The following is a 23,165-nucleotide window of genomic DNA, read 5'->3' as shown; positions in this document are numbered from 1 at the left end:
CAACAACATACATAACCTCTAAGCAAGTACTAGACCCAATAAGTTTTCTTGAAAGCAGCTTACAAGCTCAAGGACATATTTCACAAGTAGAAAGATGTAATCAACACAAGAGTAGAATATAGTAAGATCCTTACCAACTTCCAGTGAATGAAACATGAGGGTCTGAGACAAATACTAGTACATGATAAGGCTGATGCATCAATGATTTTCTTTTCTTGATGGAAATAGCTGTTTAGCACACAAAGCAGGTAGCAGAGCGAACACCAAAACATTTTGACTCCCCAGTATTCTGGGGTAACAATAGATGATGATTCAATCCAGAAGAGCAACCGAAGGGAAAATAGTGTGGAGGCAAACTACTGACCGAGACAACGACCCCAGGCTCCTGTGCTGGGGAAGGCGAAGAAAGGGTCGGGGAGGAGACGATGAGAGAGTGCAGCGTTGGCCAGAGTACCGGAGAGGAGCGCCCTTGCTGGCATCGACCAAGGCATCTATTGCCTTTGTCCTACCATGACAAGGAAATTGCCAGAACAACACAAATGCAGCAACAGGAACACAATTCATAACCGAATTTGTTATCTTCTTTATCTTAAAATAAAATAAATGCAACTCAGGCCCGTCCGTCCACAGCCACAGGCATACACAACGTCAATGCTTTCCTTTGTTCTTCCGTCTACTCGTGTCAACCTTCTTAGTCTTCTTGCTTTTGCCGAATTGCCTCTTTGATGGCGGCTTCTTCTTCACACCTAAACGGGCTGCTTCTTGGCACTAACCACACCGCAACTCTTCTTAGCATAGCTCCTTGACACGGGTTTCTGGTCATCCTCCTCTCCATGAGTAATTTCACTGGTGACTACTGTTATTCTAGTCCCGCCATCTTCATATGTGTTGATTTCTACATAAGCACCAAATAAGGCACAATAGGATTAACAAACATCATGCCAGTAACTGCTGTAAAGTTAATCTCATCCCTCTTACTCACCAGGAGCAGCTGCATCCATCTCATCACCATCACCATCACCGTCTTGACCATCCGCATTTTTTGATGACACGAATTTATCGTATAGAGCAATCTCTTTCTCTTGCTTTCTCTGGAAATACATAAAATGACACTGGTCAGTAAACCCTTCAAGTCTTGTCCATATTATTTATGTGTCACATCCCTAGCTTCTGACATTGCTCTAGGCTAGCTTCATGTGTGCATCATGTCTATATTTTTGAAACTTGAATTGAGGAATATTGGAAGCCTCAAAACCCTAAATAAAAGAGGGGCAAAAACCCTAGAAATCTCATTCATTGCTCAAAAAGGGCTCTTCATAAATGTTTGATAATTTTTGGTAAGGGTTCTGGTCCCAACCAAAATATTGAACATTTTTAAGGATTTATTTTTGAGACTTTGAATTTAAATCATTAGCTATTTGAATTTGAATTATATTCATATAATTAGAATATAATTTAAATACCCCTGAAATATTTTATAAGCTTTTGGAAAAGTCCATCTAGCACTATAAAATATTCAGAGGAGTTTTTGGCATTGTTTGAATTAGTTTTAAAATTCAAAACAGTGGCAAAATAAATTAAATAAAACAAAAACAGAAGAAAAATATAAAACATAATAGAAATAAAAGAGAGAGAGAGAAGGAAGTACTTGGCCTCACCCGTGCAGCCCAGCCGGCCCAGCTCCCCCCCCCCTGGCCGGCCCAGCCCACCAGCGCCCTCCCTGTCGTCTTCCTCCTCGGGACAGTAGGACAGAGGCGCGTGGCCGGAGCGCGCGCGCACGCGCCCGAGCCACCTCCTGCTTGCCGCCCCGCCCCGGATCGGCTAAGGATGCCACGCACCCCCTCAGGCCTCTCTCAACTCCCTCCCGTGCTCATCCCCTTCTCCTGCTCCCCCTCTCGCTCCGCACCTCGGACCCGAGCGGAGCCGCCGCCACCGACGCCGATTGCCGCAGCCACCGTGCTCCCCACGCCTCACCGACGCCCCAGGGAGCTCCGCCTCGACCCCTTCTTCCTCCCCACCGATCCACAGCCCTCCGGAAGCCTGCATCGCCGCCATCGCCGTCGTCTTCTACCTCGGACCCGCCGGCCATCTTCGCCAAATTCGCCGGCTCCGGACCGTCCCCGACCTCGCCGAGCATCTCTTCGTGACCGTGGTGAGCCCCCGGTCCTCTTCCCCCTAATCCCGCCTTCATTTGTTTGCCGTAGCCGCCGCCCCCTTGCTTACCGTAGCCGTCGCCGCACGGGCTCGTCGCCGGCGAAGCCCCGGTGACCAAACGGCCCCGCGCGTGCGTCCGTTGCACTCGCAACGACCCGTGGAGCAACGCTAGCGTGGCAGCTAGCTTGTTTGCAAGCCGCAGCGCTAACCCCGCACCCACCCGAGCTCCGGCCGCCGCCTCGAGCTCCATTCCGGCGAACCCCGGCCACCCCACGCCCTCTCGAGGGTCCCCCTAGATGCGCGCGGGCACGGGCTACCTTCTGATGCCCTTCGCGCGTCCAGCCGTCGCCCGTAGCGCAACCCCGGTGAACTTCCGCCGCGTTCCGGGTCGCCGCCGACCGAACTCCGGTGGCCAGTGACGGGCTGGCTTAATTAGCCACTAACCACCGCTTGTGACACTGACAGCTGGGCCCCACGCCCTTAATTAACCACGGCTTAAACTTCTGTTAGTTTAGATTAATCACAGTGGCCCCACGCGTCAGCTTTGACCGTGCTGACGTGGCCTTTGACCCGGCCCCACCTGTCATTGACACTAACTAGCACTGTGTCACTGACGTGTGGCCCCCACACGTCAGGTTTGACCGAGCCAGCCCAGTTGACCCTGCTGACGTCACTGTGACGTGGGGCTGACGCAATAAGTATTTTCTGGATTTAATTTAATTCTGAAATTCCAGAAAATGCCTAAAACTTCAATAAATCATAGAAAATTAACCGTAACTCCAAATTAAATAAATTATATATGAAAAATTATCAGAAAAATTCAAGGAATCCATCTGTACCATTTTCATGCATGTTAGAACAACTTATAGCTGCTGTTTAGCACAAATCAATTAAAGGGCATTTAAATAATCACATATGGAGTTTGAATTTGAATCTTGTATTCAAACCAACTTCATTTAATCTGTTGCTAGTTGCATTAGCTCAAAACACATTCATTTTGCCATGTCATGATCATGCATCATATTGTGCATTGCATTGATTGTGTTCCCTTCTGTGTTGCCGGTATTTGTCCCCTCTCGATAGACGTGATACCGATGATGTGATCGTTGACACTGATGAAGACTCAATGTTATCTTCAGAAGTGCCAGGCAAGCAAAACCCCCTTGTTCATTCTGATACAATCCTACTCTCTCGCTCCTGCTCTCTTTTAATGCATTAGGACAACACCGATTCATCTGTTACTTGCTGCGGTAGCTGAACCCCTTTATCCTCTGCATGACCTGTCATTGCCACAGTAAATAGATGAAACCCACTAGCATGAGTAGGAGTTGTTTGAGCCCTGTTGTGCCTACTCATTCATGTTTGTTTGTCATGCCTGCTACTGCTTAGAGTTGAGTCAGGTCTGATTCATCGGGGATGAATCAGAGGCGTGTGAACATGTCCTACTGTGTGTGAGCTAAGTGTGTGAACACGATTTGGTAAAGGTAGCGGTGAGAGGCCATGTAGGAGTGCATGGTGGGTTGTCTCATTGCAGCCGTCCTCAGGAACTGAGTTCTGTGTTTGTGATCCATGATTCAGTTGCTACCATACATTGGGCCCTGAAATATGACCCCGCTCGACTTCTTATTCACCCTAGCTCTCTGTCCAGGAGTTGCAAGTAGTTTCTGGTGTTTGTAGCTTACTGGAGGCCGTGGACAGCGCTGACCGTAGGGGTGGGCTGTGATGCGGTAGGTACGTGGCACGGTGTACCGGATGCCCGTTTGGTATCTCGGGAACCCTGTTCACATCGTTTGGGGCTGTGAGCGAAACTCCGGCCGGATCTCCTCATGGATGGAACCCGAATAGACGATAAACCTGGACTAGAGACTTGAGTGTTTAGGTAGGTCGTGGTCTACACCCACGTCGGCTTTCGCTTGAAGTCTGCCGAGCACATGTCGTGTGCAGACGCTAAGTGGTGGAAACATGTATGAAGAAGTACACCCCTGCAGGGTTATTATCATCTATTCGAATAGCCGTGTCCGCGGAAAAGGACTTCTGGGTTGCTTATATCAGTTCATAGACAAGTGAAAGTGGATACTTTAAAATGCGCAAGATAAGCGTGAGTGCTATGGATGGCGTTCTCGTAGGGAGACGGGAGCGGATCCATAGTGGTGTATTGATATGGTGAATATGTGGACTCGTGTGCGCCACCTCAAAAGAGTCGCTTGCAGTCGTAGTTTAGGATAGCCACCGAGTCAAAGCTGGCTTGCTGCAGTTAAACCCCACCATCCCCTTGTTGAAAATGATGCATATGTAGTTAGTTCTGATGTAAGTCTTGCTGGGTACATTTGTACTCACGTTTGCCTATTTTATGTTTTTGCAGAGAGACTTCAGTCTCACTAGTAGTTCCACGTGGACTTCGACGTTTAGCTTGTTACCTTAGCTACGATCTTGTGCCCTCGGCAGGATCAGATAGATAGTCAGGCTTCTCAGCCTTTTTCATTTATAGATGTCTGTACCCAGACATGATAGCTTCCGCTTGTGCTTTGATTTGTATGCTCTGAATGTTGGGTCATGAGACCCCTGTTTGTAATATCTCGCTCCTCGGAGCCTATTGAATAAATTACTTGAGTCGTAGAGTCATGTTGTGATGCCATGTTGTGTTTGCACATATCGAGCATATTGTGTGTATGTTATTGAAATGCTTGGTATGTGTGGGATCTGACTATCTAGTTGTTTATCTTTAGTAGCCTCTCTTATCGGGAAATGTCTCCTAGTGTTTCCACCGAGCCATGGTAGCTTGCTACTGCTCCGGAACACTTAGGCTGGCCGGCATGTGTCCTTCTTCGTTCCTGTGTCTGTCCCTTCGGGGAAATGTCACGCGATGAATACCAGAGTCCTGTTAGCCCGCTACAGCCCGGTTCACCGGAGTCCTGCTAGCCCAGTGCTACAGCCTGGATTCACTCGCTGATGACCGACACGTTCGATGCTGGGTCATGGATGCCTGTCCCTGTAAGTCTGTGCCACTTTGGGTTTACGACTAGCCATGTCGGCCCCGGGCTCCTTATCATATGGATGCTAGCGACACTGTCATATACGTGTGCCAAAAGGCGCAAACGGTCCCGGGCAAAGGTAAGGCGACACCCGTGGGAATACCGTGCGTGAGGCCGCAAAGTGATATGAGGTGTTACATGCTAGATCGATGTGGCATTGAGTCGGGGTCCTGACATTATGTGACAGAAACACGCTAGATAATCTACTTGAAATGACAGTAAGCCCAGATTCAGTGCTATCCCTACCATTCCTGTTTCATCAAATCACCCTTCAGTCTAACAGAGAAAACTGGTTTCTTACATGTTTTCCCATACCAGAAAGCACACGGTCGAGCTCTGAGGAATGCATGTGTATTCCACAGCTCTAGGCATCTTCCCTTCAACATACCACCCAATGACCCAACACAACAAATCTTTGCAGTACCCTTTCCTAATGTTCCACTAGTGATCCCTATCAGTTATTGGTAGCATTAACCCAAGAAAAATGCACCCCATGTAGGATACAACCATTTAGCTTTTCATTCATTCTGATGATACACTTCTTCCTAGACTTCTCCAAATGTTGGCGCCTAAGGATCCTACAGTCCGGTAGGCACATAATAATAGAGGAAACGATGGTCAATCAACCTTCTCTTGAAAATATTTGCTTTTGACCAATTATTACTAAATCAATAAAACATCCAAAGAATAATAAGAGCATCTCAAGCAGATGACGTAAAACAGCCGAAGTGCTCAAAAAACTGTTATTTGGGCACTTGGCACAAAAACCAGCTCCAGCAGAAGATGATGTATTTAGTGATGCAAAAAAATTTGAGCAGCCGCAAATTTTGGCCCAAGTGCTGCAAATATCTACCGGCTTCCTCAAAACACAAACACAGCTGCGCGAACTGCAACTGCCACGCTGAAGTTTCCCCCGCCACCACCAAACATCGATTCCGGCTAGATCTCGCCGTTGCAGCCACCGCCGCAAGTCCACCACCCGCCCCGGCCCAGCCGCCACTCCACCGCCCATTCCCGTCGTTCCGAACGCCCGCAACAACCCCCGCCACCGTCGCTGGTTTAGGATCCACCGAAGCCCGATTTGCAGCAATTCCGGCCGTCCCCCGCCCACCACCGCCCGAAATGGCCGTGAAGTACCGATGCTCGCCTTGGAGATCCATTAGTGGCCGCCGTGACCCCCACATGACTGCCGCTACCACCGCAGGGCTACTGCTCCTTCAGAGCTCTCAGCTGTCAGACAACGAGGCGACGGTGGTTCCTGCCGCTACCCCCAGCTCGTCGACGTCACAAAGATCGCTGCTCCTTCGGTGCACCATCCCTGAGCCCATTCCTAGCTACGGCGGCGACCACTGCTCCTTCGGTGCACCACCCCTGAGCCCATTCCTAGCTGCGCCGACGACCGCTGCTCCTTCGGTGCCCACTATGTGTTCGGCAAAAAGCCTCTAAGGTAAACATAATTCATTTTTTCGTTTTTTATTGCGATGTAGGAGTCGATTGTGATGGAAAGTATTGTGTTGTAGATGAGTTCATTTGAATTCTCTTTGTGGGATGATTCCTCCTCCGAAGAGGAATATGAGTGGGCCGAAGGGGAGGATACTACTTTGATTATGATGGTGCACATGGAGAGGAACAACTGGCACCAAAATTTAAACCATCCGTTGGAGATGCTCTAAGAACACAGAAAAGAAGAATGCTGTGTGAGAGCTTCTCACCTTCTTGCGAGCCTCTATTCGCTTCCGTCTGTCCTTCTCCTACGTAATCCTCTGCGCCTCCTTTCTCCTCTTCTTCTTTCTCTTGTGAAACCCAGTCACGAAATCCCTATAGATCCAAGATTCGCGTTAGAAAAAATTAAAAGACCACACAAACACAAATCGCACTGTGCCGCTACAGCCCAGAGAACCGAAGGAGGTTGCGGTACCGTACTTGAGGGCTTTATTGTCGAGGGAGACGGAGAGGGCCTTGTCTTGAGGGCGCGCTTATTGATGTGCTTTGGGACCATGAACGTTGGCATCTGCCCCACCACCACATCCTCCCCTTCCTCCTCCGACGCTTCCATATCCTCCTCGTGCTCCTCCGGCTTTGGAGATAGGGGGGGCAACTAGGTTAGCGATACAGAAGTCACGTGCAATCACGTGAGTAAGGAACGACTTGTGATAACTTTGTGGCAAAAACTCCTATTCTATATACCCCTCGTCAAAAAGATAATTTATGGTCGGTTTTGTTTGAAGGAAAAGGTTTTGTACCATAGTCTTATATTTTGAGACACAGGGAGTATATAATAAAGAAAATAAAGCAAAAAATGCAAGCATGATCTCTAGTTCTAACAAGGGCAGACATGGATAATGCAACTTCACTATGGTAAGCGTTAGATGATTATTGTCTGTATTCTACTCTGGACAACTGGTGTGGGTTGCAAAATCTAATATTTTTCCAACCCAATACGAGGTTCAAGTTGGAGCAAACATATGCCATGAGTTAGATCTTGGTTTCACCTACAATGTTAGAAGTTGGCCATAGTAACTGCTTTGAACATTTGCAAGGCCTATATGTTAAAGCCGAATGGATGGAAGGAATACACTTTGTTTTTGGACTGCAAAGAAAACTTGCTAAAAGTGGTGGCAAGCAAATATATTAGTTTTCAAAATTCTGAAAAGAATGTGCAAGGAATATGTTAGACTATGTATAGCTTCTGTACCTATGTACGTATATGGTACATATTGTAACACAACCATTATATATAATGAGATAAGCCACCCCTAGAGGGTTGTGCTGGTTCCCCAAAACTTATTGTCTTACATGGTATCACGCTAGGTTACGATCGCTTCCGCTTCTAAACCCTAATACCCGCACCGCCGCCGCAGCCGCCGCCGCCTTCACCGCCGCCGCCGCGCCACCGATCGCGCCGCCGCCATGTCGAGCGCCGCCACCACCGGTTCCACTGCTGCGGGCTTCCTCCCGGCCTCTCTTGCGGCTCTGCTCAACCTCCCGCTCGATGCCGTCTCTGTTCCGGCTCCGATCGGGACAAGGAGCATCGGCTCCGTCTTCTCCACGCCGCCGGCGCCCTCGCTTGGGCGTGACCTCGTGGTCCACACCGCGGCGCCGCCGTCCGCTGCGGACTCCGCAGGCGTCGTCCCGCCGCTCCTGCCGCAAGCGGATCACACTGCCCCGCTGGCGGGGTTGGCGGCGTCCGCCCCGGCCGGGGCCTTGCGGCGTCCGCACCGGCCGCGAGCTTTGCGGCGCCCGCCCTGGCTGCGGTCCCGCCTCCTCCCGCATCGGCTTCGGTGCCTCCGACTGCCTCCATGGTGTTTGCACCCCAGGCAGCCTCCTCGATGGGATTGTCTTCGCCGCCGCCGTTTCACTTCGGTCATCTCATCACCATCAAGCTCTCCGCCGACAACTACATCTTCTGGCGTGCGCAGGTTCTCCCGCTCTTGGGGAGTCACTACCTGCTAGGCTACGTCGACGGATCGCTTCCCTGCCCACCCGCGCTGGTAGACAGCGTGCACGGTCCGGTCTACAATCCGGCCCATCGCGTCTGGACGGGGCAGGACCAGGCGAACCTCTCCTCCATCCAGGGGTCGCTCTCGCCGGCAGTTGCCGGCCTTGTTGTCTTCGCGAAGACGTCTCATGAGGCCTGGACCATCCTTGAGCGCACCTTTGCAGCGCAGTCCCAGGCTCGTGTCTCTGCACTCCGTCGTCAGCTTGGAGAGTGTCAGAAGCTTGACTCCACTGCCACTGAGTTCTACAACAAGGTCAAGGGCCTCGCCGACACATTGGCCTCCATTGGACAGCCCCTCACCGACTCCGAGTTCAACTCGTTTATTGTTAATGGTCTTGATGAGGAGTATGATGCCTTAGTCGAGATCATCAACGAGCGGGGCAACTCGACACCCATGCTGGCACACGAGGTTTTCTCTCGGCTCCTTCTCACTGAGCAACGGGTCGAGACTCGCCGCACCAGGGGCACTGGCTCCCTCTCGGCCAACGCCGCCACCAAGGGTGGCCGCTCTTCTTCATCACCCCGGTCTCCCTTGGGGCTGCCACCGTCGCCCGCCTCGGCCCCCCCACCTACTGCGACCTTACCGGGGGCTGGCGGTCCACGTGTGTGTCAGCTTTGTGGCCGCGATGGGCACTGGGCCTCCAAGTGTCATAAGCGCTTCCAGCGAAGCTTCCTTGGTCTTGGCAATGACGGCAAAGATACACGCAACAATGCCCGTCAGGTCGCCATGGCTGATCGTCCCGCGCCGCAGAAGCAACAGGGACACACTCAGTCCTACTCCATCGATCCACACTGGTACATGGACTCTGGGGCGACAGAGCATCTAACCAGCGAGATGGGGAAGCTTCACACTCGTGAACCCTATCATGGCTCCGACAAGATCCACACCGCCAATGGAGCAAGTATGCACATCTCTCATATTGGTCAAGCATCTCTTCTCACTAGACATGCCAATAGGAGTCTTCAGCTTCGCAATGTTCTTCGAGTTCCATCTGTGACCCGTAATCTTCTTTCAATTCCTAAACTCACACGTGATAATAATGTGCTTTGTGAATTTCACCCTTTTGATCTTTTTATTAAGGATCGGGGCACGAGGGACATTCTTCTTAGTGGGCGGTTGTGCCAGGGCCTCTACCGTCTGGAGCATCCTGGTGTCGCTCGTGTTTTCAGTGGAGTTCGGGTCTCTCCGTCACAGTGGCATGCTCGTCTTGGTCACCCGGCCACACCTATTGTCCGTCATATTTTGCGTCGTCATGAGCTTCCTAGTTTGTCTAGTCATAAAGATGTAGCAGTGTGTGATGCTTGTCAGCAGGGGAAGAGTCATCAACTTCCTTTTTCGGAGTCCAGTCGTGAGGTGAAACATCCTTTAGAACTTGTGTTTTCAGATGTATGGGGTCCTGCTCAGACTTCTGTCAGTGGTCATAATTACTATATCAGTTTCGTTGATGCTTATAGTCGCTTTACCTGGCTTTAGCTTATTAAACGCAAATCTGATGTGTTTGATATTTTTGTTCAGTTTCAAAAACATGTTGAACGTCTTCTCAAGCACAAAATTGTTCATGTCCAGTCAGACTGGGGGGGGGGCGAGTATCGCAACCTCAACTCTTTCTTTCAGTCGCTTGGGATAGCTCATCGTTTAGCATGTCCACATACACATCAGCAGAATGGTTCAGTCGAACGTAAGCATCGTCATATTGTTGAAGCTGGTCTTACTCTTTTGGCCCATGCATCTGTTCCGTTTCGGTTTTGGAGTGATGCTTTCACCACTGCATGCTTTCTCATCAACCGTACTCCTACTCGTGTTTTAAACATGAAGACTCCCATTGAGGTTCTCCTTAATGAACAACCTGATTATACCTTTCTCAAGGTATTTGGGTGTGCTTGCTGGCCGCATCTTCGTCCATATAACAAGCGCAAGCTTGAGTTTCGTTCTAAGAAGTGTGTTTTTCTTGGCTATAGCTCTCTTCATAAAGGTTACAAATGTCTTCATGTTCCCACTAATCGTGTCTATATATCTCGGGACGTCGTGTTTGATGAGCATGTTTTTCCCTTTGCCAACCTTCCTGTGTCCACTGTCGAACCACCATCCCTGCATTCATCCTCTGTTGCTTCTGACCAATTTGATGATGTTGCATACTCTCCTTTGCTGTTACCTAACCATGGTGCAGGAACCGGACGTGGAGCTCGTTTGGAGCTGTTGGAGGATTCACCATCATCATCGTCGTCTTCTGGTGGGCACGTCGATCGCCCTATGTTGCATGGCATTGATTCGCGTGCCCATGCATGGTCACTCGACGAGCCCGTCGCGCCGAGCATCTCCACTGCTCGGTCCGTTTCGCCAGCGGCCGCCGAGTCGCCCGCGGCTCGGCCCGTCACGCCGTCTTCGCCTGCGGCTCGGCCCGTCACGCCGTCTTCGCCCGCGGCTCGGGTCCTCACGTCGCCTTCATCAGCAGATCGGCCCGCGACACCGGCCGCGCCACGGCCCACTATGCCGAGCTCGCCATCGGCCCGGTCTGTGATGCCGGAGTCGCCAGCTGCTTCGTCTGCTCTGCCGGTTTCGCCGGTGGGTCGGCCTTCTTCGCCAACCGAGTCCGAGGCTACCGTGACTGGCTCCTCGTCACCAGCTGACTCGTCAACGTCGCCGTCCTCCAGCCCGTTGCAGGCTGCTCCGTCGACCTCGGAGGTTCCTGTGTCCCGACCACATACACGCAGTCGCAGTGGCATTTTCAAACCTAAGGAACGTAAGGATGGTACGGTTGCTTGGTTGGCTGCTTGTTTGGCTGCTGCTGTTGCGGATCCATCTTCTGAGCCTCGCTCATATCAGGCTGCCCTGCGCATTCCACATTGGCGAGAGGCTATGGAGCAGGAGTTTCATGCTCTTCTTCGTAACAAGACATGGACTCTCGTTCCTCCACCACCACGGGTAAATGTTATTGACTCAAAATGGGTATTCAAAGTGAAGAAGCATTCGGATGGATCTATTGAGCGTTACAAAGCGCGACTTGTTGCTCGCGGTTTTCGGCAGCGTCATGGTCTTGACTATGAGGACACCTTCAGTCCTGTCGTCAAGCCTACCACTATTCGGCCACTTCGTCAACTTGATGTGCAGAATGCTTTTCTACATGGATTTTTGGAGGAAGAGGTTTATATGAAACAGCCGCCTGGTTTCTCTGATCCTGATCGTCCTGACTATATCTGTCGTCTTTTCAAAGCACTATATGGTTTGAAGCAAGCTCCTCGTGCCTGGCATGCCCGCCTTGCCTCTGCCCTTCGTGCTCATGGGTTTGTGCCGTCTACTGCTGACACTTCGTTATTTCTTCTACAGAAGCCAGAAGTCACTATGTATCTTTTGGTATATGTCGATGATATTATCCTTGTCAGCTCTTCTCAATATGCTGCTGATGCTCTTGTCTGCTCTCTTGGTGCTGATTTTGCGGTCAAAGATCTTGGGAAGCTTCACTACTTTCTTGGAGTTGAGGTCACTTCTCGTGCTACTGGTCTTGTCCTTACGCAGAAGAAGTACTCCTTGGAGTTGTTACAGAGAGCTGGCATGCTGAAGTGCAAACCGACCACCACACCCATGTCGTCTACCGACAAGATAACAGCTGTTGATGGTGAGTTTTTGTCTCCTGCGGATGCCACAGAGTACAGGAGCATTGTTGGTGGACTTCAGTACTTGACGATCATGAGACCAGATATCTCTTATGCTGTTAACAGGGTTTGTCAGTATCTTCAGGCTCCCAGAGATACTCATTGGGCTGCTGTTAAACGCATTCTTCGTTATGTTCAGTTCACCCTGACATTTGGTATGCATATTCGGCCGACTTCCTCTCGGGTCCTTTCGGCCTTCTCTGATGCAGATTGGGCTGGTAGCCCAGATGACAGGCGATCCACGGGGGGTTATGCAGTATTCTTTGGCTCTAATTTGATCGCCTGGAGTGCTCGGAAACAGGCTACTGTGTCACGTAGCAGTACTGAAGCTGAGTACAAGGTTGTGGCTAATGCTACTGCAGAGATTATTTGGGTGCAGTCTTTGCTTCAGGAGTTGGGTTTGTCTCAACCACAGCCTCCTATTCTTTGGTGTGATAACATCGGTGCTACATACCTTTCTGCAAATCCAGTATTTCTTGCCCGAATGAAACACATTGAAGTTGACTATCACTTTGTACGGGAACGTGTATCACAGAAGCAACTCCAGATCAAGTTTATCTCATCTAAGGATCAACTTGCAGACATCTTCACTAAGCCTTTACCGCTGCCACAGTTTGAGGCTTGTAGGCGCAATCTTACCCTTCTCAGTTCTTTAGAAAGTGGCTAAGATTGAGGGAGGGTGTTAGACTATGTATAGCTTATGTACCTATGTACGTATATGGTACATATTGTAACACAACCATTATATATAATGAGATAAGCCACCCCTAGAGGGTTGTGCTGGTTCCCCAAAACTTATTGTCTTACAGAATAACACATATAATGGCACAATTATAGTGGGACGCGATGATACTCATACTTGTATGCATTGGTTCTTTCGGTGGAGGATGTGTGTGCCAAAGAAGAAATGTGACATGGGACCTACATATCTCAATGACTTTAATCTCACTATGTTGGTGAGGCACTATTGAAGGTCCATCTCTACACCAAACCATGCGCGTATGCTCAGTGCGCCGGTAATATCATGAAGGTGATATGGTAAAGGGAGGAAACAAAGGATCATATGAGAGTTGTATGTGACTTCCTCTCGTTTTCCTCCCCCAAAACCTAAGCGGCTAGGGCAAACCCATCCAGGCTTCGCCATGGAATCCATAGATTCACCTCCCCTCTACCTCCCGCTCCAACGGCCGGCGGTAGGGAGTGGAATCCTAGTGTCTTTGCTTTGCTTAGTAGTTTAGGTCAGATTCTTTTAGTCCTCATAGGTGCGGCACTTGGACAGATGATGATGCTTCTTCTTTGAGTTTATCTTCCGGGCCCCGGTCGTTGATACGTCTCCAACGTATCTATAATTTTTTTGTTTCATGCTATTATATTATCGCTTTTTATGCTTTATATGCCATCTCATATGTTTTTTATGGACTAACCTATTAACTTAGTCCCTAGCTAGTGTTAGTTCCTATTTTTTGCATGTTTTTTGTTTTGCAAAAAAACCATACCTATCGAAGTCCAAACACGATGAAACTTTACAGTGGTTTTTTCTAGAATATAAGAGGTCCTAGAAGCTTCAGGGAGAGACCAAAAGACACGAGGGGGCCACAAGCCCTGGTGGCACGCCCTGGGTGGTAGGCGCGTTGGGTGAGCTTGTGGACCCCCTGATGCTCCTTTTGCCCTAATTTATGGCCTATAAATTCCTAATATTCCAAAATCCTTGAAGTGGGACCTGAAATAATTCTCCCGCCGCTGCAAGCCTCTGTTCTATTATGATCCCATCTGGAGCCCTTTGTCGATACTCTGCAGGAGGGGGAAACCATTGGGGAGGCCATCTTCATCAACCTTGCTGCCTACATGATGATGTGTGAGTAGTTCCTACAGGACGTACGGGTCCATAGCAGTAGCTGGATGGCTTTATCTCTCTCTCTCTCTCTCTCTCTCTCTCTCTCTCTCTCTCTTTATTTTCAATACAATGATCTCCTATCAGATCAATCCGATGTAACAGATTCATATGGTGGCTTAATTATATTTCTAGGGGAGTGTTCCGTTCCTTTCTTTAATGGAAATTGGAATGTTGTATTACCTTCTTTCATATCAATAATAACACCTATGGTACATAGGAAAGGCCTACCAAGTATTATAGGAAAATACCGATAACAATCAATATAAAGGAAAATGAAATCGATGGGCACATAATTTCTATTTGCAAGAATAAGCACATCATTTATTCTATCAAAACTTTCTTAATAGTGGAATCCTCTAAGTCAAAATTAAGGGAACATTCATCCAAATCATGAAGGCCTAGCACATCACATAAAGATTTTGGTATAGTGGAAACGTGATACGTCTCCATCATATCTACTTTTCCAAACTCTTTTGCCCTTGTTTTGGACTCTAATTTGCATGATTTGAATGGAACTAACCCGGACTGATGTTGTTTTGAGCAGAATTACCTTGGTGTTATTTTTGTGCAGGAATAAAAGTTCTCGGAATGACCTGAAAATTTACGAATAATATTTTTTGAATTAATAAAAAATATTGGCGAAAGAATCAACTAGAGGGGATCCACCAGCTGTCCACAAGGGTGGGGGCGCCCCCCATAGGGCATGCCCCCCTGCCTTGTGGGTCCCCTGGACCTCCACCGACCTCAACTCCAACTCTATATATTCACGTTCGGGAAGACAAAATCAGGGAGAAGGATTCATCGTGTTTTACGATATGGAGCCGCCGTTACCCCCTGTTCTTCATCGGGAGGACGGATCTAGAGTCCGTTTAGGGCTCCGGAGAGGGGAAATCATTGCAATCATCATCACCAGCCTTCCTCCATCACCAATTTCATGATGCTCACTGCCGTGCGTGAGTAATTCCATCGTAGGCTTGCTGGACGGTGATGGGTTTGAAGGAAATATGCCCTAGAGGCAATAATAAAGTTGTTATGTATATTTCCTTATATCATGGTAAATGTTTATTATTCATGCTAGAATTGTATTAACCGGAAACTTAGTACATGTGTGCATACATAGACAAACTGAGTGTCACTAGTATGCCTCTACTTGACTAGCTCGTTAATCAAAGATGGTTAAGTTTCCTAGCCATGGACAAAGAGTTGTCATTTGATTAACGGGATCACATCATTAGAGAATGATGTGATTAACTTGACCCATCCATTAGCTTAGCACGATGGTTGTTTAGTTTGTTGCTATTGCTTTCTTCATAACTTATACATGTTCCTATGACTATGAGATTATGCAACTCCCGAATACCGGAGGAACACTTAGTGTGCTATCAAACGTCACAACATAACTGGGTGACTATAAAGATGCTCTACAGGTGTCTCCAATGGTGTTTGTTGAGTTGGCATAGATCGAGATTAGGATTTGTCACTCTGATTGTCAGAGAGGTATCTCTGGGACCTCTCGGTAATGCTCATCACTATAAGTGTCGGTGTCAAAACCGGCGGATCTCGGGTAGGGGGTCCCGAACTGTGCGTCTAGACTGGATGGTAACAGGAGGCAGGGGACACGAAGTTTGACCCAGGTTCGGGCCCTCTCGACGGAGGTAAAACCCTACGTCCTGCTTGATTCATATTGATGATATGGGTAGTACAAGAGTTGATCTACCACGAGATCAGAGAGGCTAAACCCTAGAAGCTAGCCTATGGTATGATTGTAGATGTGTATGTTGTCCTACGGACTAGAACCCTCCAGTTTATATAGACACCGGATAGGGTTAGGGTTACATAGAGTCGGTTACAATGGTAGGAGATCTGAACATCCGTATCGCCAAGCTTGCCTTCCACGCCAAGGAAAATCCCTTCCGGACACGGGACGGAGTATTCAATCTTGTATCTTCATAGTCCAGGAGTCTGGATGAAGGTATAAATCGGCTATCCGAACACCCCCTAATCCAGGACTCCCTCAGTAGCCCCTGAACCAGGCTTCAATGATGACGAGTCCGGCGCACAAATTGTCTTTAGCATTGCAAGGCGGGTTCCTCCTCCAAGCACTCCATAGAAGATTTTGAACACAAAGATAGTGTCCTTCTCTGCAAAATAAGTTTCCACATATTGCCATAGAGAGAATAATAATATTAACACAAATCTAATCTGCTGACGTATTCCGTGGTGCGACACGCCACGGCCAAGCCTTTATCCAAATCATTTCATTATCCCACCTCAGCGCGTCATGCGAGGCGGTTTCCTTGGCACGTCTTGTCAAAGCAGAGATTGTGTCCCTTTATTCCGGGATTCTCATCAATACGGGCGTGGGTAACCCAACCGTGCCTTTGATTACGGTGCTTGAAGATAAGCAAGTTTTACCAGGCTGGTGGGGGCATGTAGTCGCGCCCACCCATATAAGGGGATAAGGATCCACCTTTTCACCCACGCCTTCTTCGTCCTTTGCCTATCCATTCTTGCACATTCGAGCTCCAGCGCCCAAGTCCGCACTACCATCTCGACCTTCTCCAGTCATGTCCAGAGCGGGAGGCAAGTGGATTGTCTCCTCCGTCACGGAGGGACACATCAAAAAGCTGAGGAAGGCCAGATATCTGGCTAGCAACATCGCGCACCGGCTTCCCGAAACGGGGCAACTCATCCCCACTCCCAGGCCCCATGAGAGGGTGGTATTCCTCCCTCATTTCCTTCGCGGACTGGGCTTCCCTCTGCATCCATTTGTCCGGGGGCTCATGTTCTACTACGGCCTAGATTTCCACGATCTGGCCCCAAACTTCATCCTCAACATCTCGACGTTTATCGTCGTGTGCGAGGCTTTCCTCTGCATCCGCCCTCATTTCGGCTTATGGCTAAAGACCTTCAACGTCAAGCCGAAGGTGGTGTGCGGCAGCCAGGCGGAGTGCGGCGGTGCCATGGTTGGCAAGATGGCCAACGTCCTGTGGCTCGAGGGCTCCTTTGTGAAGACCCTGAAGGGGTGGCAATCGGGGTGGTTTTACATCACCGAGCCGTGCGACCCCGAATGGGTCGCAGCCCCCGAGTTTCGGTCCGGACCCCCTACGCGGCTCACCTCCTGGAAGGAGACCGGCCTGTCGTGGGGTAAAAAAGGAGAGCTGACCGGACTCCAAACATGCATCCAAACCCTGGTGGACAAGAAGGTCAAGCTTGTCAACATAGTCCAGGTTATGCTCATCCGCCTGATCCTCCCATGTCAACAATGGGCCTTCAACTTATGGGAGTTCGACCCGGTGCAACATCAAACTCTAAACAGGCTCTTTGACACGACGTACGAAGATGCCTGGAGGGTGCTTTTCAAGGGCGCTGAGGCTCCCGCATCCGCTGCCGAGGACCACGGATTCAGTACTCAGCATCACGCTCATGTGGTAAGCCATTTTTGTCCTTTTACAGGGTATCGGTTTTTCATAGTTTGACTCTATGCGGGATCTGAGTTCCCTTATCTTTGATAGGATTGGGTGACGACATCCGGACAGATCAACTATCCGGCTCCTCTGCCCGAAGGCCCAGCGGACGCTCGCTTGGCGAAGCTGCTGGTTCCCGCGCCCTATGTGGTGCCAGAGAAGAAGGCCATGAAAAGGGCCATGGGGACTCGAAAGAGTGCCCGGCGCCAGGAGGTGTCGGATTCGTCATCCGACGGTCCCGGAGCCCCTTCCTCTCATGAAGACGAGGAGGAAGAAGAAGAGACCTCTCCCCCTCCAGCGGGAGGAGAGAAGAAAAGGAAGGCCGCTCTCTCCGAGGAGGCCGGAGGGTCCAAGAAGGGGAAAACCCTTCCTCCGGACTGCTCCACCGACACCGACGATGACGAAGAGGAGTGGCAGCCCAGGGCCAAGCCCCTGGCGAAATCGTAAGTGTCCGATACCGGGGTAATTCATAGTATTCGTTTTTTGCACAGCTTTTCCTTATGTCGAATATGTTTATGCAGCCCACCCAAAGACCGGCTCGACGCATCGTCGGGCGGCTCACTGGACCCGTCGGAGGTGAACTCGCTTCTGACGGCTTCATCCCCCCGCCCTGCGGACGACACCAAAGTGTTGTCCCAACAGGTTCCAAGCCGGGAGGAGGTGGTCCTGGAGGCGCCACAAGGCGACCTCCCGGACTCCAGGAGTAAAGGGGATGAAACCCCCCCAGGGCTCCAAGTCCGGCTTAAGGCCGGACACAGCTTCGGAATCTTCAAGGGTTCCAGAGTCCGGTGGGCGACCTCCTTCCAAGAGGAGTAAGCCTACCGTGCCGGTGGCCTCCGTCCAACCGGAGGCGCCGGGCAATATGTTGGAGGCACTCCAAGGTGCCTCCATCGACGAGGGGCACCGCACTATTATGAGTGCGGTGATCCAGAAGGTTCAGTCCGCCAAAAGCGGACTGACTGAAGCTTGTACAAGCCTTTTAACAGGCTTTGAGGTAAGTAAAGAATGTTCAAATAATGTTACCGCATAGACAGTAGCCCCTGATGCTCTGTTGGGCGTTCGGGAAGAAAAGCCAAATAGAGGATCAAAGAATTCGCAGGAGTCTAACAAAAGGAGTCAATATGCGTATGCAGGCTTCTCTGCTAGCGTCCGTCGCACTGACTGCGGAAGTGGACGTGCTGAAGCAGAGTCTCGAGAAGTCCTAGCAAGAGCTCGGGCGTGCCAAGAAGCAGCTCGAGGAGAAGGAAGGTAAGAAATACCCTGTTTGAAAATTTATATAAAAAAGGTGCAATTGCAAAAAATGACAGGATTAACATGTCTATTGCAGGGGCCACGTCTGAGGTGGCGACCCTTAAGCAAGCGCTGCTCGAAGCCGAGAAGAGTGCGGCCGTGGAGCGCACCGAGCGGGAGAGGTATGAGGATGAGGTTGGCAAGGTGCGGCAAGAGCTCCAGGTTCTCATGAAGAAACATGAGAGTTTGGAGCTTGACTCGAAGACGCGGGCGTCCGAGCTCGCAGCAGCTATAGAAAATGCCAAGTCTGCCAAGGCCGAGTCCCAGAAGACCCTCCAGGAGTTGGATGAGGTGAAGAAGATTGCGGTGGGTAAGGCATTCTTTATGCAAAGCAAACACATAAACGTGAGTTACCTGTTACTTACCCGAATCCGGAGCTCTCCAGGAGCGTTCGCAGATCTTCCCCGGAGTGTATCTGATGCCGCCGCATTTTATCGAGCCAAGGAGGGCGGCTCAACGGAGAAGGTGTTCTGGTCTCAGTACGCTAAGGCCGGACACCCCGTGCCCCTGAGCGACCAGCTGAAGCAACTGGTCGAGCTCCACAAGGTGGCCGAACAGGCCGTGAAGGGCCTCCTAGTTCGGCTGTGGCCTGGAGAGGCTCTGCCTGGGAGCTATTTCGGGCAGGTGCGGCGGCTGGTGGAGGCCTGTCCGATGCTTGAAGACATCAAGCGCTCCGTCTGCATTGAAGGTGCCCGTAGGGCCCTTGCCCGTGCTAAGGTGCACTGGAGCAAGCTGGATGCGAAGAAGCTTGTGAGGGACGGGCCACCGCTGGGGAAAAAGCATCGCAAGCACGAGAATTATTATAAGGATGTTCTGAAGGGTGCCTGCCTTGTTGCGGATGAATGTACCAATGATGTATTTTTTGAGTAAAACCCACTCGTGTTATCCTGTGCGCCGAAAACTTGTTCATATGTGCTAAGTAATGCTGCTTGAATTTAAAATATTACCTTCTGTGCGGCTGTTTATCAATACTAAGAGATGGCGAGTCGTCGGCTTCTGCCCCCATGCCGCTAGTGCTGGGGTGTTCGGGGATAAACCTGGGCGCTCTTTTTCCCATATTTGGGTCCTTCGAGGGAGGCACTCAGCCCAACGAACGAGGCAATCGGACTATAATGCGTGAACACTCTCACTTAGCCATAGAATTCTATAATTTTAAATTTCGGCGAAGCCCCTAGTATTGGGAAGATCGATTTCGAGGCGCTATCCACGCCTTGGCCGGACAGAGCCGACTCCTCGCCCGAAGCGGCATAAGTCTTTAGGGACTCGAAAAAACCTCTCGAACAACGACCAACTCTCGCTTCATCATGACAGTCAGTTTTAGCTTTCTCCATTGAGGTGCTCGGCCTAGCTCAACTAGGGCACAATCGCAGTGGTTCTCCTAGTGCTACCTTAGCCGTTATAGCGGAATGTAAGGCACCAAAACATAGGAGCCGGGCAAACCCAACTATTGACCCAAAACATGATTCGGAGCCGATGCATATAATGCTATAAGTTCGGGGTGCCGCACTTGTTAAAGTGTTCGGACTTCTCACACCATGTTGAGGGGTACTGAAGCCCCTGGCGTATTTTGGCCGTACCAAAGTGTACGGGTGCAACATGTCATGAAGGAACGTATATATATATATATATATTAAAAAAAGATAATGCAAAAAATAGACAAAAGCTATGCATTGGTCATTAAAATAGCTGCGATCAAAGCAGAACGATACAAGTGATGTGATAAACGAAAAGTTGGACTATTTAACATGTCTGCTTCAGGGGCAAGCTGCGGGATAGTATGCGAAACAGGTATACTGCTCGTGATAGAGACCACCTGGGATTTCCGTAATGAGGCATGGCTTGTCTGCTTCCCTGGTCCTTGCATCGTTTGTGCGGCAATTGAACTGCCGAACAAGCCTTCCAAAGAGTAGAGTCCTGGAAGTAAGAGAAAAGTATAAAAAAAGTCGGCAGCCCCTGGTGCGGTTTAAGCCGTGTTTTGGGCATGCCGTGATGGTGCCCCTCCCCCTATGCCCATGGTATTTCTAGGGCGTAGTTATGTACGCGAAGTACTGGTGTCGCCTTTTTGCGGGGGTTGGGGTTGGGGCCGCATTGCTACGCCTGCTCGGAACGTGCCAGGCGGTCTTGTTGTAGGTTCCTCCGGGCGTGCTTGACTGTGTCCGGACGTTTAATGGCCGGACTGGAGAACTGCCTGGAGAGGCTGCTTTGTACTTCCGCTGCAAGGGCCGCCGTGTGCTCCTCCGTTCGGAGGGAGCGTTCGGTGTTTCCATTGACCGTAATTACTCCACGAGGGCCTCACATCTTGAACTTAAGGTATGCGTAGTGCGGGACCGCATTGAACTTGGCGAATGCGGTTCGCCCAAGCAGTGCATGGTAGCCACTGCGGAATGGGACTATGTCGAAGATTAACTCCTCGCTTCGGAAATTATTTGGAGATCCGAAGACCACTTCAAGTGTGACTGAGCCTGTACAACTGGCCTCTACACCTGGTATTACGCCTTTAAAGGTCGTTTTGGTGGGCTTAATTCTCGAGGGATCTATGCCCATTTTCCGCACTGTATCCTGGTAAAGCAGGTTCAGGCTACTGCCGCCGTCCATAAGGACTCTAGTGAGATGAAATCCGTCAATAATTGGGCCAAGAACCAATGCGGCGAATCCGCCATGACAGATGCTAGTGGGATGGTCTCTTCGATCAAAGGTGATCGGGCAGAAGGACCATGGGTTGAACTTTGGGGCGACTGGCTCTACCGCGTATACATCCCTTAATGCGCGCTTCCGCTCCCTCCTGGGGACGTGGGTGGCGTATATCATGTTCACCGTCCGCACTTGTGGGGGAAAACCTGTAACGCCCCGTGACCGATGTGCCACGTGTCCTCCAGTTATTCGTTGTTGTTGCCTTGTCATTGCTTGCATGTCATGCATTGCATATCATGTCATCATGTGCATTTCATTTGCATACGTGTTCGTGTCATGCATCCAAGCATTTTCCCCGTTGTCCGTTTTGCATTCCGGCGCTCCGTTCTCCTCTGGTGGTCATTTCTACCTTTCTTTCGTGTGTGGGGATTAAACATTTCCGGATTGGACCGAGATTTACCATGCGGGCTTGGTTTACTACCGGTAGACCGCCTGTCAAGTTTCGTACCATTTGGACTTCGTTTGATGCTCCAACGGTTAACCGAGGGACCGAGAAGGCCTCGTGTTTGTTGCAGCCCAACACCCCTCCAATTCGGCCCAAAACCCACCAAAACCCTCTCCATCATCTAGAGCGTTCGATCATGATCGCGTGGCCGAAAACTGCACCTCATTTGGACTCTCCTAGCTCCCTCTATCTATAAATATGTGGCCTCCCCCGAAAAATCTCGCAGTCCAACCCTAGATCCAACTTCCTCCGCGCCGCCGGACATGTCCGCCCGCCGGCGGACGCGTCCATCTCGCCGGCCACATCACTCCAGCCAATCGGAGTGTGCCACGTCATCGCCTTCGCCGCCTCAGCCTACCGGACAACGCCACCTGTCCCACCGCGCGCCTCCCACCTCCCGCGGCCCGCCGGGCCCAGGGAAGCCCCACCCGGGCCTCGATCCGCTCTGCCACCGCTCGGTCGCCGCAAGCGCGCGCCGCCGCCCCACGCCTGGTCGGCCCTGCCGCCTCGGCCGCCCCGTGCCGCCGCGGGCGCCCCGCGCCGCCGCATGCTCCGGTCGCCGTCGGAGTTGCCCACCGGCCACGGCGAGCCACCCCGCCGTCCTCCACCGCGCCTCCTCACCATGGTCGCCTCTCCGCGCGGCCGCCAACATCGCCGTCCGACGAGCTCCCCGACTCCTTGAAGCTCCGGTGACCACCGCGCCCTCGCCGGCCGCCTCTTCTTCTCCGGTGGCTACAGGAAACTCCGGCGATCTCCTCGCTCCGCGTGCTGGATCTGGATCTGGAATTCGGAGGTTGACTTTTGCCTCCCTAACCCTAATTTTTTATGCCATCTTCATCATGCTATAACTCCGCATCCGTAGCTCCAATTTGGGCATATAGCATATCAAAATGTTCGTCTCAGAGAGTACATCATTTCATCTCATTGCATCATTTTCATTTGAGTTCATCTTGATGCCTGAAATGCTGTTGGAAGAGTGCTATTTGAGATAATTATCAGATCTGCTGCTCCATTTAGATATTTGTCATTTTTTCCATGATTA

At 50.6% G+C, this 23,165-nt stretch overlaps 1 long non-coding RNA gene and 1 pseudogene across 1 annotated transcript; one reads left to right on the top strand and one right to left on the bottom strand.

Annotated features, from left to right (window-relative positions):
• Positions 1-563: 563 nt before the first annotated feature.
• Positions 564-22,775, bottom strand: LOC123083809 (ribosomal RNA-processing protein 17-like; annotated as a pseudogene).
• Positions 5,805-6,806, top strand: LOC123086064 (uncharacterized). Its single transcript, XR_006440356.1, has 2 exons — positions 5,805-6,633; positions 6,707-6,806. It is a non-coding gene; the product is annotated as an uncharacterized lncRNA (long non-coding RNA).
• Positions 22,776-23,165: the final 390 nt, after the last annotated feature.

This window comes from Triticum aestivum, chromosome 4A (assembly GCF_018294505.1).
Source record: "Triticum aestivum cultivar Chinese Spring chromosome 4A, IWGSC CS RefSeq v2.1, whole genome shotgun sequence".
NCBI classification, from domain to species: Eukaryota; Viridiplantae; Streptophyta; class Magnoliopsida; order Poales; family Poaceae; genus Triticum; species Triticum aestivum.
The sequence above is the reverse complement of the archived record's forward strand: the minus strand, read 5'-3'. Positions and strand labels throughout refer to the sequence as shown.